The 12556-nt window shown below is 48.6% G+C and overlaps 1 protein-coding gene across 1 annotated transcript in view; it reads left to right on the forward strand.

The window, feature by feature from the left end:
* Positions 1-12556, forward strand: part of SLC6A17 (solute carrier family 6 member 17) — a 304194-nt gene that overhangs the window by 145017 nt on the left and 146621 nt on the right. The window lies entirely within an intron of this gene.

Raw genomic sequence — 12556 nt, forward strand, 5'->3', positions numbered from 1 at the left:
CAACTACATGGTGAGCGAGACGCTGTAGCCGCAAGAGCGGGCGGTAAACAGCTGAATGGCGGATGAGGCACAGTGTAGCAAAAGCGGGCGGAATGGCAACTGAAACGGTAAAGGGGCGCCCCACTACAGCAGACGAGCCTCCACCTGGGGAGGCCCGTTCACGCCGCGTCCCCCCCCCCCCGGGGCGCCCCACGCCGTTTTTCGGAGCAGCATTGTAGGATACCAAAACCAGTGCGGCAACTTACTGGACATCACCTGGGTGCCGTCCAGATCTCAGCGCGTTCTGCTGCCTTGGGACTATTCGCACAACAGACCGCTACTGACGAGGCACAGTGCAGCAAAAGCGGGCGGAAAACCGCTGAATGGCAAGTGAAACGCTAAAGGGGCGCCCCACTACAACAGACGAGCCTCCACCTAGGGAGGCCCGTTCACGCCGCCTTCCCCCTCCCCCCCCGGGGCGCCCCACGCCGTTTTTCGGAGCAGCATTGTAGGATACCAAAACCAGTGCGGCACCCAGGTGACATCACCTGGGTGCCGTCCAGAACTCAGCACGTTGTGCTGCCTTGGGACTATTCGCACAACAGACCGCTACTGACCATCGTTGCTTCTGTTTTTAAAAAAAAATGTTAACGTGTTTACTGTTTTTGTTGCGTTGTATATATTTATAAGTTATTAAAGTGTTATAATCCTACTACTTTGTTGGAGTGCTATATATTTTTAATGTGACACATAATTGTGAAGACTTTGATGTACAAAAAGGCATCCCTGGAATCTTCCGCTTCAGGCTCGGTCCCACACACCCTCACAGTGAGAATCCCCTTCCCAATCACAATACAGGATGGTTATCAGATAGTAGGAACGCGTGTGGTGTGACGGATCTCATCGGGTGGGGGCCTTGATCTACTGTAACTCCTTTGAAGAGGGGTGATTCTTTACAGTTGAGGCCATAAACTACATCCGCAGGGCTACGTGATAGCCTGGGACCGGCCTGAACAATCGGACACAGAGGAAGAGGAATGTCAGAGGGTGCGGTAGTGAATAGGTTGAAAGGGTGGTGTCGGGCGGGCACAGGGTGTGATTCTCAGGGAAGAGCAGCGCAGATGGGGGAGGTTTATGGCCCATGCATAAGACAGAGAGCAGGGGTGACCAGTGCGTGGGGGAGATGCTTGCGAGGGTGGGGAGCCATGCTGGGGATCGGCGGCGTGCAGAGAGTGGGTCTGGTCAAGGCATCTAAAATGGCTGCCGTGCACGACAAAAGTGTGGCATTGGAAAAAAAGCAAGATGGCGCAGACAATGTTTATCAATACGAATTAATTTATAACCATTATTTTTAACAATATATTTACTCGCAGTGTCAAAATAGCGGTCAACACTTCCTGATTTCCTTCGAATCGAACGTTAACAGACGTCACGCAGCAAAAAAAAAAAAAAAAAAAACGCTCACGCGCAGCCGCTGGAAGACAAGTATCAACATATATGAGCCTCCTCAGCCACCCTCAGAAAACATAGGGGGTCAGGATACGTCTCCCATACCCCCTTATACCCATTTCTCACAATGTTTTTCCTCCATCTTGTAATTTAATTAAATCGAAACACAAAATGGCGAATTCCCGTTTCGCGTCCCGGTTCACTACCCGGTTCGCGAACCGGAAAGCGCTTCTACCGCAAAAAATCTATATTTTTTTATTTGCCCCACGGAACCCTTTAATAACCCCAACATCATTCCTAGGGGGTCAAGAAGGGTCTACCTTGCCCCCTTTCATTAAATTCCCCCTTCGTTTTTCTCCTCCTCTTGACTCTCGATCCTACCGAGAGACAAGATGGCGGCCGCTCCGGACTGTTTAGAATGTTGACAGACACCGGAGAGCCAATCAGCTTCGCTTCGCAAAGCTCCGTTACGCGAAAAGTACGCGAACTGGTGCGCTATCCGGGACGCTGTCACAGATATATCTGTTTTTTTAAACGTTAATTTCTCAAAATCCACTGGAGCACATATATTAAGACCCAGCAAAGGCACATCGGGCTAACAGTCCCTACAATTTTGCCAAGTTTCGTGCAAATCCATTCAGCCGTTCGAGCTAAAAGTGAGGCCAAACGCCCTATGGAAAACTCAATGTTAAAAACGCGTTTTGGGACCCCCCTTTTTTCTCGGCCCCCCCCTTGACGAAACCCCCCCAAATTTTCAGGGGCTGCTCAGAAACAAAATGTGCCATTTTCCTGAAAATTTCAGCCGATTCCGTCCACAAACGCCAAAGTTATTAGACATAGAATTTTCAAAAGTTCCATAGAGAAAAAATCCTAACTATATATACCTACTGGCGACCGCCAGTAGGTAATATATATATATTTATATATATATATACACATATTATTAACAAAACATATACAATATTTTTACCGTGGGATAGCGAGAGGGTTAAATTTAATATAACCACTCCAGTGAGTGCAACAGAAGGGAAAACATTGGATAGCATAGAGGTAAAAATTACTATTCCAACTCCAAAGAGCGCAACAGTAAGGAGAACGTTGGATAGCGTAGGGGTAGAAATTACTATTCCCACTCCAAAGAGTGCAACAGTAGGGGAAGCATTGGGTAGTGTAGGGGTACAAATGACTATTCCCACTCCAGTGAGTGCAACAGTAAGGAAAGCTAAGATCTGGCTCCCTCCCCCTGAGCCATTTAACAGGCAGGTGGAAGAGTCTGAATACCTTGTGCTGCCCAGCATGTGGCGCAATTAATGAAAGTGTGGGTCACTTCCTATTTGCTTGTAACGCCTATGCCACCCCAAGAAGGGTATGGTTAGCCCCAGTTTGTAAGAACCTTGGGACATCCAGTGCTGTTGAGGCTCAGAGAATTATCTGTACCACCACGGAGGAGCCTATTGTCATGGGGATAGCTAAGTATTTGGGGTGGGCCTGGTCCATTAGGCGGAGAGCCCTCTCTTCAAATGTGTTTTGATTATTGTTTAAATCTGTGCTAATTTTTATATTGATCAAACTTGCACAACTGTTTTATAAATATGTATCTGACTAAATGTTTTATTATTAATTGTGAAGTTTTAAAATATATGTTGTGCTTTTATGAGTATGCAACTCGAATAAAGCTTTCCTACCGTTATATACATATATATATGTATTAAAACGTTTTTATTTTTATTTTAAAGTTACATTAATTATTTAAGAATTTTACATTTATTTAATTATTTTAAGTATGTTTAAATTAATTATATTTATTATTATATTACTTTTAAATTAATTTTAAGACATTTAAAAAATTCGATATTTTGACAGTCTATATTTTTTACAATCGATATTTTGGAGTCAATATTTTTGTACTTACCTGTTTGTAGATAATCAGTCGATATTCTGGCATTCTATAGTTTTACTTTGATATTTTGGTAGGTCGAAATTTTGTCTGTCGATATTATGTCAGTGATCCCTGTAGGTAGTTCTCCTGTGTACAGACACGCATTTTAAATTAGAAGCTTTTGCTTGGTTGAATTAATTTAGGTATAGCAAAATTGAGATTGTATTTTTGAGAGGAAAATGTGTTTACTTCCATAACTCATGAGCTGATATTTGAAGAAAAATGACAGAATTTCCAACATATATTTAAAGATGATTTTTGAATGATAAATCATGTGGCACTGAGATGTTTTTATAAATGTTATCACCTTGGTACCAGGGGCATTGTCACTATGGATGCTATGTACTACCCATGCAGAGGCATTTCATATTGTCAAAGCCTTTTTTTACATTACTGCTGGCAACAATGCCTGATGCCCTAAGGTGACCGCTGATAATAATCTTTCATATGGTGGCCACTATTGCAATATTATCTTATGTGAACACTATTACAATACTAATATTGTTAGTAGCTCTCAAGGAGTTTCATTGGACATCAGCAGCTCTTATTACAGAAAAGGTTGGACACCCTTGCTCTAGATCTATTCTTAGAGCACTTCACTACAGGTATGACAAAAATACTGCTTGAATTCCCAGTGCAATCACTGAAAGCTTGCTTAAGTATCCTTTAAAATTACAAAGATTTATAGCCGGAAATAACAGGTAGCATTTTTTCACCATTGCTCAGATGTATTTTTGACTATATGTTCAATGTACCTGCAGCTTAATCTTGGAGCCTTTCCGATAGTTATAAAACAAACCCGCCCTGCAGTGCTAGGCATCCTTTTAGGTCTCGCCTGAGCGAGCATATGCGCTGCTCTGGCAAAGACATTTAGTAACTGACTTCTGAAAGTGCTACCCACAGGCTTTTGGCGGCCACCAGCTTGCTGTTACGCGCACAAGCGCGCACAACGTGCACAACTGCCATTTGCCACTCTCCAGCCTGCCGTTGTGTGCGCGTGCGCCGTCACTTTCAGAGCCGCGACAACCCGCCCCCCCCTCTCTTCCATTAAGCAGAACACTTTTGCTTTCCCGTGTCACTTCGGAACATGCACAGCTGCCATTTGCCACTCTCCAGCCTGCCGTTGGGTGCACGCGTGAATAGGCACCAAGCCTGCAGAGTCTATGGGGGAAAGATTGGCTGCTTCACTGATCAGAATGAAGGCAGTTTGTGAAAATTAAGGATAAAAACTCGTTGATAGTCATTCGTTTAAACTAGCCTCCTTGGTCTGCCGGTGGCAGCCATACCGCGCTAAAAGCTGGTTCCTTGCACCTGTACGGGCTTGCAATCTTGTGGGCTGATGTGTAGCAGTAAGGATCCTTGTTTTGCTTTCTTTGGCCCTTTTTGGCGCTTTGCATTGCTGGGGCTTGGTAGTGTCTGTGCCTCGCAGCCATGGGAATAGATGGCCATTTGAAGAGACGTCTTTCATCGGAGCACGGAACAAAGCCTGTGTGCGTCTTAGCAGGACCCGGAGGGACGTGTGCAGCTGGGCCTGGTGCCCCCGCGTGTGCTTGTTCTACTCGTTATCTCTCACCCTTTCCTTACTCAGTCATTTTCACTTCTACATTCTCCCCCTCCTTAGAATGACTTCACCCATACCTTCTCCATAATTCCTTCATTTCTGCTTCGCTTCACTGTCCCTCGCCTTCCTTTCTGCCATTCTTCCTTCCCTTCTCACAGATTCCCTCTAACTTCTTCCTTCTCTGCCATCCTCGCTTCTTCTTCTGCTTTTCTTGTTCTCTATCTTTCTTCTTCTCTCATTCCTTCCCACCCTGCTCTCTCTATCCGTCTTTCTTTCTCTCTTCTTTCATCTTTTCTTCCTCATCCTTTTCAGGAAGGATGCCTACATTTGCAGATCCGCCCTGCCTTCGCTTCACCTCACCCCTTCCCTCTCCCGCCTTCCGCTGATTAGTAATATGCAATTCTACAAAGAGCGGAGTTGCCCGCTGACTCCCCTCACTCACAATGATTTATGTTCAATTTGTACAAATCGAGAAAATGAGATTTCAAATTTCACTGCCATTCCTGCAATGAGGTGATTAAAAGACGGTAGGCACAAAAGTGTATGGAATATTGATCCCAGCCTCAGACTCCTTTTCCGTAACCATTAGCCCAGGATTATCTACAAGCTGTGCTGTGATCACAACCATCTCATTTACATCTCTGCTTCGGTTATTGCTGTAAAAAAAGCACCACAAAGGCTGCCGCCCATCAGCAAAGCCAAATTGTCAATCAATCAATCAATCAATCACTGTACTTGTAAAGCGCACTACTTACCCATGAGGGTCTCAAGGCGCTGAGGGGAGGGGGTGCCGCAACTGCTCGAAGAGCCAGGTCTTGAGGAGTCTTCTGAAGGTGAGCAGGTCCTGGGTCAGCCATAGGTGGGTGGGGAGGGTGTTCCAGGTCTTGGCGGCGAGAAAGTAGGTCATTCGTTGGATGCGGGGGACAGCGATGAAGGCGAGGCTGGCGGAACGGAGCTGGTGGGTGGGGGTGTGGAAACTGAGTCTGCTGTTCAGGTAGGCTGGTCCGGTGTTGTGGAGTGCTTTGTGTGCGTGGGTGAGGAGCTTGAAGGTGATCCTCTTGTCAAAGGGGAGCCAGTGGAGGTCTCTCAGGTGGAGGGTGATGTGGCTGCGGCGGGGGTGTTGAGGATCAGACGGGAGAAGGCGTTTTGTATGCATTGTAGTCGTCGTATGTGTTTGGCCGGGATTCCTGCATAGAGTGTGTTGCAGTAGATCAGCCTGCTGTTTACGAGTGTGTGCGTCACAGTTTTTCTTGTTTCGGTCAGGATCCACTTGTTGATCCTGCGGAGCATGCGGAGGGTGTTGTAGCAGGAGGATGAGCGGCGTTGACCTGCTTTGACATGGAGAGAGAGGAGTCGAGGGTGAATCCTAGGTTGCTTCTGTGTTCAGTGGGTGTCGGTGCTGTTCCCAGTGTGGTCAGCCACCAGGTATCATTCCAGGCTGAGGGGGTGGGTCCAAGGATGAGGACCTCTGTCTTGTCCAAGTTCAGTTTCAGACGGCTGCTCCTCATCCAGTCGGCGACGGCATTCATACCCTCTTGGAGGTTGGTTTTGACGGTGTGCGGATCTTTGGTGAGGGAGAGGATGAGCTGGGTGTCGTCGGCGTAGGACATGATGATGAGGTCGTGCTGGCGGGCCACTTGTGCGAGGGGGGCCATGTAGATGTTGAACAGCATCGGTCTGAGGGATGAGCCATAGGGTATGCCGCAGATGATGTCGGTGGCTTTGGAGCGGAAGGGTGGGAGGCGGACGCTCTGGGTTCTGCCTGAGGGGAAGGACGTGGTCCAGTCAAGGCCTTCTCTTGGATTCCGGCTTCTTGGAGGCCTGATTTTAGTGTGCGGTGGCAGACCGTGTCGAAGGAAGGCGGCTGAAAGGTCCAGAAGGATGAGGGCTGATATTTCGCGATTGTCTAGTTGGCATCTGATGTCTTCTGTGGCGGCGATGAGGACTTTCTCAGTGCTGTGGTTTCGTCTGAATCCGGACTGGGATGGGTCTAAGATGTTGTTGTCCTCGAGGTGGTGGGTCAGTTGGGTGTTGACGACTTTCTCGATGACCTTCACCGGGAACGGGAGCAGGGAGATGGGCCGGAAGTTCTTAAGGTCCTTGGGGTCCGCCTTGGACTTCTTGAGGAGGGTGCTAATTTCGGCATGCTTCCAGCTTTTCGGGAATGTCGCTGTCTCGAAGTAGATGTTGATGATCTTCCGCAGTTTGGGTGCAAATACTGCATCTGCTTTGATGAATATGTGGTGTGGCCAGGGGTCGGAATGTGATCCTGAGTTGATGGAGTTCATGATTTTGCGTGTCTCGTCATCGTTGATGTTAGCCCAGGAGGTCAGGCGGATGATGCGGGTAGTGGTCGCAGGGGGGGTGGAGGCTGGCTGTGTCGGTGCGGTCATGGTGTTGAAGCGGTCGTGGATGTCAGCAATCTTGTGGTGGACGAAGGTGGACAGTGAGTCGCACAGTTATTGTGAGGGCGGGATGTCGTTGGTGTTGGCGCTGGGGTTGGAGAGTTCCTTCACGATGCTGAACAGCTCTTTGCTGTTGTGTGCGTTGTTATCCAGGTGGTCTCCGAAGGAAGATCTCTTGGCTAGTCTGATGAGGTGGTGATGTCTGCATGTGGCGTCCTTGTGGGCTGCGTGGCTGTCCAGAGTACGTTCGTGGAGCCAATGCTTCTCCAGTTTCCGGCAAGCCCGTTTGGAGGCCTGGAGCTCTTCGGTGAACCAGGTAGCTTTCTTGCTGGTGTGGCTGTTGGGGGTTACTTGAGCGGGGTGAGGGTGTTGGCGTAGTCGTCGATCCAGTGTTTGGGGTTGTGGGCGGTGGTGTCTGGGTCGGTGGGATCGGTGGGTATCGGTGGGTGGGTTCTGGGCTAGGGTGGTGGTCAGCTGGTCTTCGGTGACTTTTCTCCAGCAGCGGTGAGGCCGCTGTTCGGTGCGGTGGTGCATGGTTGGTTTCCTGAAGGAGAAGTGGATGCAGCGGTGGTTGGTCCAGTGGAGTTTGGTGGTGTGGTCGAAGGCAACTTGGGGGCTTGTGGAGAAGACGGGGTCCAGTGTGTGGCCGGTGGCATGTGTGGGTGCGGTGACGAGTTGTCAGAGGCCGAGGTTGGCGAGGTTGTCGGTCAGGGTGGCGGAGTTGGCGTCGTTGTTGTTCTCGAGGTGGAAGTTCAGGTCCCCAAGGAGGATGTAGTCTGTGTAGGCGAGTGCTTGGGTGCTGGCGGGGTCGGTGATAGAGTCGCTGAACTGTGCTCGAGGTCCGGGTGGTCTGTAGACTAGTGTTGCTCTGAGGGTGGTGTTGGGGGTCGGTGTGGATCCGGAAGTGCAGGTGTTCGGCTGTGTTGAGAGTGTTGTTTGCTTGGGTAGAGACCTTGAGGGTGGACTTGTGGGCGATGGCAATTCCTCCACCGATTCCGTTGGTGTGGTCCCTGCAGGAGATCTTGTAGCGGTCTGGGATGGCTTTGGCGATGTCGGGCGCCGAAGAGTCATTCCACCAGGTCTCGGTCAGGAAGGCAACGTCTGGGGTGGAGGAGTCGAGCAGGTCCCAGAGCTCGATGGCGTGTTTGCGTGAGGAACGGGTGTTGAGGAGGAAGCATCGAAGGTAATTGGGACTGGTCTTCGGAGGTTTGATGGCTCTGTCGCAGGTGAAGCTGCAGCTGCGGCAGGAGAAAGATCCGTGGGTGCATTTCGGAGTGTCCTGGAAGCAGCTGTGGTCTCATCTGGCATTGAGTGCGAGGAGAGCACTGGCGTCGTATCGTAGTCTGCGTCGAGGTATTTGCGGGGTCCAGGGGTTCTGGCGTTGAGCGCGGTCCAGGCATGGACGGGCGCAGACGGGCTTGCCTCTGGCGCGCCAGCAGCGCGTCCGCGCAGGGGCCTCCATTTAAGGCGGGGAAGGAGGGAGGAGCAGCTGGGAGGCAGGAGCAGGGCGGCGAATGGACTGCGAGGGGGCAGGGTCGCAGGGGAGCAGTGGCGGGAGGGGGTACAGAAGAAAAAAGGGGGAGGGGGAAGCGAGCTGGACGCAGGAAAACGGGCAAAAAACAGAGGGCAATAAAATTATCACCTTATAAAACAGAACATCAATGGGTGAAATCCTTTCGACCTCCCTCTAAAGTGTTGATGAACTTGAGGCGGAGCAAGCTCAGATGCGGCCTGCTTCAGCAACACAACTCAAAGTTGATTATCTTTTCTTTAGTTATGGGCATGTGACGTCATATCTTGCGCTGATTGCTAGATGATCCAGCAAGAGCTGCAGTCTTCCCTCACCCGTGGATGCCAGGCTGGGGAGGGGCTGGTGGTCGCGTCGTGAATCGATTTATAACCCCTGGCTAGGATGACCAACTGGCAAAAGGGCAAATTCTGGACTGTGGCAGTACAAATTCAGGACACAGGATCAACATTCTGAACAAAAATTCAGGATAAAAGGTCATTTTTAGGGAAAAGGTCATTTATAGGGACACATTTGAGGACGTTGAGTGATTATAAAATAGACAGCTGACAGAAATAAAAGTCAAAATAGGCTTATGTTCTTTAGTTTGTATTACACATTGAAGTTTTGAGCAAACATTCACAAATGGCTGGACAGATTTAAAGATGAACAAGCATTGGAATTGCCAAAAGGTCTCACTTTTGGGACCTTAAGTATTTAGTTATGCAATACAATATCCTTGGTGCAACAACATCAACTGTTGCATGGCTAAACACTTTTGAGGTCCCAAAAGCGAGACCTATTGGCTATGCCAATGCTTGTTTAATCTGTTACAGAATCATCTACCAGTGGTTCAGGATTTCCCCTGCCATACTTCTTCGTTTTCTCTTTTCCTTCCTTTAGATTCATTTCAGTTCACCAAAATGAGAACTAGAATCAATGACACCTCACACCCTTTCATCCGCCAATGATATCATAAAGTTGATCCGCTGTTTAGCATTTGACCCCTCAATTGCTACTCATTTGCTGTTAGAATGCAAAAGAGTGGACATTATGGTTCTTAGAACCCTGTTTACTTTCTATTTCAGCAACTGGCTTCATTACCATGACAACAGGAGTGTCAAGGGCATGCCAGGGATATCAAAAGGGGTGCCATAACCCTTGACTACCTCTAATTGAATCTTATGGTAGTAATGGGTCTAAGGCACTGTTTACCAAACTGTGGGTCACGACCCACTGGTGGGTAGCAAGCTTAGTTTTGGTGGGTCACGAAAGTCAGAGCAACATATAAATACTGTGTTTAACTGTATGCCTGGGAAAATGGAGTGGTCATTTTTTATGGAAAATGTGCTGTCTGTAAATGACTATGCTCTACCACACAAAGCTTTAGTTACATTCACAAATCTCCCCACCTCATGTATATTAAAGGTAGGTGGGTTGCAAAAGGTTGTTGCTATAGAAAGTGGCTCATGGTTGTAAAAGGTTTGGAAACCACAGGTCTAAGGCTGTATTGTGGTAGGAAGGGCACTACACGTTATGTGTAACTGATTAGGAAAACATTATGGACCAAACCCAGTTGAAGATATGGCTATGTGAATTTGGTGCCATAAATGAATATATGGAGATCTGACTTAATAACTATACTTGAGCATTGAAAAAAATAATAGGCCTATAAACCAGAATGAAACGTGTCGTATGAACAAGATATACAGACTGTTAATATTCTGCTTTGATACACCTTAAACAAAATTGTGTAAAATTTGTCACTGAAGTCCCGAACAAACAATAAAATATTTTTCTTATGACCTCATTTGAAGTTGAATTTATTTGTAAACCCACAAAGAGTGTGTGATTGCATTATCTACCTCTAACTGATGTTTGTGTTCCATTTCTTTACTGAACACACAATGTTTTTGTTCATTTAGCTCCCATTCGGGCTCTTTTCATGTTACAGGGCACATATAATTTCATTGTGTAGAGGCATTTACTTTTTAGGGGCTAGGAAAGCCTGCAGGATGCACTATAAAATTTCTGACACTCACTCACTCACTCACTCACTCACTCACTCACTCACTCACTCACTCACTCACTCACTCACTCACTCACGCTACTGAACTCTATTTGTAAACTAGTGTGTGGTGATTGCACACTCTCTGGTTTACAAAGAGGGCTTAATTTAATGATGCAACTGATATACAAATCAGTTGTGTCACAAAATGCACATTCGTAGGATCAAATCAAATCAGGTGTTTGTTAAGCGCGACTACTCACCTGTAAGGGTCTCAAGGTGCCAGGGGTGTGGAGGGGGGGGGGGTGTCCGTAGGTTCCAGTCCATCAAGGAGGGGCGTCAGTCGAAGAGCCAGGTTTTGAGGTTTCTTGCGAAGATGGGGAGCGATGTTATCTGTCTGAGGTGGAGCGGAAGTTCGTTCCAGGCACTGGCCGCGTGGAAGGAGAAGGAGCGACCTCCCGATCTGGTCTTTCTGGTGCGGGGCACCACGGCATAGGAGAGTTGGGCTGATCGTAGGGTCCTTTGGGGTACATGGAATTTGAGTCTGCTGTTCAGCTATGCTGGTCCGGTGTGGGATATGGCCTTCTGAGCGTGGGTTAGCTTCTTGAAGGTGACTCTAGCTTTGATGGGGAGCCAGTGGAGTGTGCGCAGGTCCTGGGAGATGTGGCAGTGGCTTGACAGGTTGAGGACCAGTCTTGCGGTGGCGTTTTGGATGTTCTGTAGCTTTCGGGTGAGGTTTCTGTTTATTCCGGCATAGAGTGCGTTTTCGTAGTCGAGCCTGCTGGTGACCAGGGCGTGAGTGACAGTCTTTCTGTGTTCGAGGGGGATCCATTTGAAGGTCTTATGTAGGAGGCAGAGGGTGTGGAAGCAGGAGGGCGAGGCGGATTTGATCTTGCGGTCCATTTTTAGCTTTGAGTCCTGGATTATTCCCAGGTTGTGTGAGTAGCCCGTGGGGGTGGGCAGGCTTCCGAGGGCGGGGGGCCACCAGGTGTTGTTCCACGTGTCTGGGTTTGGGCCCATGATGAGTAATTCAGTTTTGTTTGTGTTTAGTTGTAGGCAGCTATTTTTCATCCATTTGGCGATGGCTTCCATGCCTTCTCGAAAGTTGTGTCTGGCGGTGTTGGGTTCGTTGGATAGGGAGAGAATGAGTTGGGTGTTGTCTGCATTGTTTAGTCCGTAGGTTCTGACGATGGGGGCGAGCGGAGCCATGTAGACGTTGAAGAGCGTAGGGCTGAGGGAGGACCCCTGGGGAACTCTGCAGGTGGTAGGTGTAGGGTCTGAGAAGAAAGGGGGGAGAAAGACCCGCTGCGTTCTGCCAGAGAGGATGGAGCGGATCCAGTCGAGGGTCTTGTCTTGGATCCCTGCGTTGTGGATTCTGTGTATTAGGGTGCAGTGAGAGACTGTGTTGAACGCCGCTGAGAGGTCGAGGAGGAAGATGGCTGCTGTTTCTCCTTTGCCCAGTAAGGTACGGATGTCGTTTGTAGTGGCAAGGAGGGAGGTTTCTGTACTGTGGTTTGTTTGACTGTTGGGCTGTTCCCCCGTATGATCACCTATGCTATGCGTCGTTGGGGAGGAGAAGAGACACATACCATAGGTGATCCTACGGGGAACAGCCCAACAGTCACTGAGTGTGATCACAGGGTGCTCCCTAGTCCTCGTCTCCCATTGGGCAAGTCGTTCCTTCCTAATGGGTCAATGGACCCCCTGA

The sequence above is a fragment of the Lissotriton vulgaris genome, chromosome 5, assembly GCF_964263255.1.
Source record: "Lissotriton vulgaris chromosome 5, aLisVul1.2, whole genome shotgun sequence".
In the NCBI taxonomy this organism is placed as follows: Eukaryota; Metazoa; Chordata; class Amphibia; order Caudata; family Salamandridae; genus Lissotriton; species Lissotriton vulgaris.